The sequence below is a fragment of the Silurus meridionalis genome, chromosome 12 (genome assembly GCF_014805685.1).
Source record: "Silurus meridionalis isolate SWU-2019-XX chromosome 12, ASM1480568v1, whole genome shotgun sequence".
In the NCBI taxonomy this organism is placed as follows: Eukaryota; Metazoa; Chordata; class Actinopteri; order Siluriformes; family Siluridae; genus Silurus; species Silurus meridionalis.
This window is the reverse complement of record NC_060895.1, coordinates 16359611-16364470: the sequence shown is the minus strand read 5'-3', so window position 1 is coordinate 16364470 and position 4860 is coordinate 16359611.

The window sequence follows — 4860 nt, the reverse complement described above, 5'->3', positions numbered from 1 at the left end:
AAACTTCCGTTTTTGTTAAGTTTTTTCAAGTCATGTATTTTATTGCTATTTGTGTGTATAAAATTTGTGTAAGGCTTACGCAAAAGTACAAATGAAAACAAAATATTTATGGAAATTTAATTAAAAGAGCAATAATTTAATTTAATGTGATTATACTAATTGCTTACTTGGCTGTAATGACTTCCTATAAGGGTTTTGGGACTTTTGGATGAAATGATAGAGAAGTAAATAATAAGTAAAATACAGAACATGAAAGTGAAATTATTTTGATTGGAGTTTCCAAGTCAGCTTGGATAATAATGTATGCCATATAAATAACAAACATTTATTCTTTGGCTTTTCCCCTTTGTTGATAATAAGTCATGTAGGTGTCAACCATCTCCTATCTTAGGAATTAATAATTTTTTTATATTCATATTTATATATATTTTTTCGGTTGCAAATGCATCACAGAGCATTGACTTAATAAAAATTAAATAAAAGTCCAGCTTTTATTGAATCCACATCTCATGTACATGTTTGTAGAAACACTGCTGCTATTAAAGAATACCCTACAATTTATTTTTGTGTTTAAAAGTGATCTTAATTTCTATGACTAAGGCTCTGCCAGGAAATTCAGTGTCTTAGTACTGTAAGATTACTTACAAATCATTAAATCAAGTGGTAGTCAGGCGAAGGATGAGTCACTGTTGTACCTGGAACAGAACAGCAGTCATTCTCAGAAATCAGGTTAAGATTGTGTATCTGTTTTTTGTCCGGAATCATGAAGAAAAATCCATCAGTGTTTTGCAGAAAGTATTTACTTGTGTGTGAAAACGTTACAGATACAAATAGAAAACACAAAGCAGTGTAGAGAACCACTGAGTACAATACAATTTTATAGTAGGGTCTTTAAAGTATATTTTTGGTGGGGCTGTTTTTATATATATACAGTATATTTATTTTCATTTACATTTTTTTTTGCTCCCACATCTTTGCTCTGAGGGTTTCCGGTTCCCCTTCATTCCCTTCATTTTTTACATATCATATTTGGTATGAATTATATTTTTATAAGCCTAATTGGCTTATACCTAATTGGCTTATACCTTGAATTTAAAGAAAGACTCTCTATAATAAGTATAAATAAACTCTATTCTAGTCTTAAAATTTATCATATTTTTTATTTCAGAGTTTTTTTTGGGGGGGGGTTTTGTTCAATGAAAAGTTTATGAATTAAATACTTGAACAGCTAATCTGAGAGTTTCTCAAAAATTGGGTTGATTCATTGATTGAGAATTGACATCTGAATTTGATTCTACTGATTTTTGACTCCTGAATTTAGAATCTGGCCCAACTCCAAAAAAATCTTTTCTAATATTTGGGTGTTTTGAAAGGCGCCATGAAATAAAATGCATTATTACTTGTTCAGATTAAATAAATCATATTAAACGTGTATGCACTGTAAAGACATCTTTTTGGCAACCATGAAGTGATTATTAATAATGTTCATAACAACATTCATCCTGTATATAGTGTATATTTAATCTATGCTTGTCTATCTAATGTAATATTTCTCTTTTTCCACCTACAAAATATATTTTAATGAGCAGCTTTTTCAGTTAGACACTCTCAGAGAACGTTCAGGGCCTTTTGTATTGTTGCTTTAAATATTGTTGAAATTCCCTACATCACAGAGTTTAAAAATGTAAAAGCATATTTATTATCCAAAACATTTAAGTTCTTGTAAAATACCCATCATTCAGCTGAGCTTGTTTATTTTATTTATTTTGTGTTAATTTGGCTTAAACTAACACTGATATGAAAGAAGATATAGTACTCATAAACCTTCTTGTAAAAACTAATAAAATGTTGGTTAGATATAAATATATATTTTTTTAATAAATAAATATTCATAGTAAACATATATACCTTTAGGTCAATTACACATTAATGAAAGTAGGGGTCCTAATATACCTTTCCACTATAAAGACAGTTAATAAATTACCACAACAGTGTAATACAATAAATACCAAAATAAACACTTTGACTTTAATACAGAAGCTTTTGTAAATATTATATCTTTCAGAATAGCAGCAGAACAGATCTATCTATCTATCTATCTATCTATCTATCTATCTATCTATCTATCTATCTATCTATCTATCTATCTATCTATCTATCTATCTATCTATCTATCTATCTATCTATCTCAAAACCGCCAAATATCAAACATTTGTAGATTATGGGTTACACTGTTGTAAAATACTGGACGACAGCTTAACTATAAAGTTCATTTCTTCTGACTTACAAAAGAAAAGCTTTTAATAAGTAAGCTAATTAAGACAACTTTATTTCTAAAAGACATAAATAACAATGTTTTTCTAAAGTGCTGCATAGTGACAGCTTACTGCTTACATCAAAACTTATTAATGCAAACCTATGGCCTTTGAACTGACCCTATGAAGCTCTCTCTCTCTCTCTCTCTCTCTCTCTCTCTCTCTCTCTCTCTCTCTCTCTCTCTCTCTCTCTCTCTCTCTCTCTCTCTCTCTCTCTCTCTCTGCATTCTCTTTGCTTTCTCTTTGTCTTTGGGAACATAAGGAGTATAAAATTGACTCATGCTTGTTTTGCTGAGCAGTCAGGTTTGAGTAGAGGAGACACCCAGGCAGGAAATGATGAGGTTTATATTGTTTTTCAAGTAAGATTTTGCTGATTAATTTGAAATACATCACACAAAAGTGCTTTCCTTTCTTGATAAACTCATAAAAGTGATAGAAATTCTTGTATGTGGCAATTATATATGTTACAGAGGATTTATATTTTTGTTAATAATCAGGCAGTAAAGGTGATATGATGATCAAGCATGAGGACATTGATGCAATTATGATTGATTGATATATATTTGTTTAAGGGTGTCCAACATATTACTGTCTTTGTGGACACAGGTTTTCTCTGTTCTGTGGACTTATTTTGCACAATAGAGGAAAAGGTACAGAGAGGAAGCCACATGCTGTTAGGCATAGGGTGTGTGGTTGTTAACACATAAATAGCCTTTTGAATATGATGTGGCTAGCTTGATGTTTGATTGGATGGATGGCTTTGTGTGTGTGTGTGTGTGTGTGTGTGTGTGTGTGTGTGTGTGTGTGTGTGTGTGAAAGAGAGAGAGAGAGAGAGAGAGAGAGAGAGAAAGGAAAGCAACTGCTATTTGACCAGTATTAGTATTTTTCAGTCCTGCTCCTAGAGTCCCTGATCTCAGTGAACCTGTTATTTTAATGGGTGTGTTTACAGTCTGGAAATTGCTATTTTTTTTCAAAATTTAGAACAAAATAATGACAATTTAAGCAACAAGACATTTAGTAGGCTCACATATTTTCTCTAATAAGCACAAGTAGCAATAACTTTTGTTGCCAGCTATATTGAAAATAATGGCTGTATGTTAAGTGTTTTTCAGAAGACAATAAATCTACACTGCTATAGCAGTATACAAGCTGCACATTGACTCAAATATATCCAAGTTACATTTCTAGTATTCTAGTATTGTCCCTTGAGAAGATAAGCTGAAATAGTTGCTGAAATGTGAGGGGTTTACTCACCTTTGTGAGATACTGTATGTGAGCTGTCATACTACCTTTATAGTTGATCTTGTGAGCAGCTTTTGGATTCTTTGACCTGTTATATTTACCTCACATTCATCTGTTGAACCCAGATATAAACCTCTGATGTTTTCAAGGGTTTCATATTTGTGTTTGACTGTTGACTTTTTGCTGCATACCCCATTCTTCATTTCCAACTTTTAGCTTTTTTTTCCAAACTTAAAAAAAACAAGCTATATTTATATAACAATAACTATATTGATTTTACATTTAAAACACTCCAATACTTAATACGACAGATTTTATTATGGAAAGAATGTGAAAAAAGAGAGTATATCATGCAAAGCATGGTGATAACTGTCATGTTATAGGACTGCTTCTCTTCAGCTGGGACTGCGGCTCTTTTCAAAAACAGAGGTAGCTCAAAATGCCAATCTATTTTGGTGCAAAACCTGCAGGAGCTTGGTAGACAAATGAAAATTATGCAACAATTCACCTTCCAGCATGATGACAGCATAAAGCACAAATCAACAAAATAATAGCTCAAAATAATGATCTGCATTTTGGAATAGCCTAGTTAGAGCCAGGATCTAAATCCTATCAGACTATGGAATGACTTGAGGAGGAATGTGTGCAGAAGATACCCTTGCAATTGTATATATATGGAGCAAGCAAGTAAAACGGACATAATGTTACAATCTAACCAATGTACTGGTTGGAGTATGTTATAGTTAATAGTAATTGTACTGTTTTGTCTCGTTTCCCTATGTAATATAATAAAACATTTTCTGTGTTTGACTTAAAGGCTTTCGGAGCTTCATCAGGCCTACAAGATGAGGACGGAAACTCTGGTTGTGGATAAGAACATTCATCATGGCCATATTCTGGAGTATGTTCCTGCTTCTCATTGTTGGTGGCACAATCAGATACAGCATCACAGGCTTTACCTTAAAACACAAAGTCCAGACCACACACGCACCACACGCACACAGTGACAGAGGAGAAAAGGGCCAGGATCATGACTATAATATCTATAACTACATTTTAAAAGCCAATGACATTTCTACCCAGTGTGTGATTAATGGTTCTGAGAATCATGTTGGTTGTTTATTCTAAGGACTGACCAAATCGATTAAAATCAATTTGTTGTCGTACGCGAGGGGGGGGGGTCACGTGACCAGTGCGCACGTGTGAGCTGCAGAGGCGCTGATGGAGAGAGAGGAGGAGGGCGGGGCCGCGGGACTGGAGAGGCGCGCGCGGGCGGGCTCGGTCTCTATCAGCGCTGCACTCG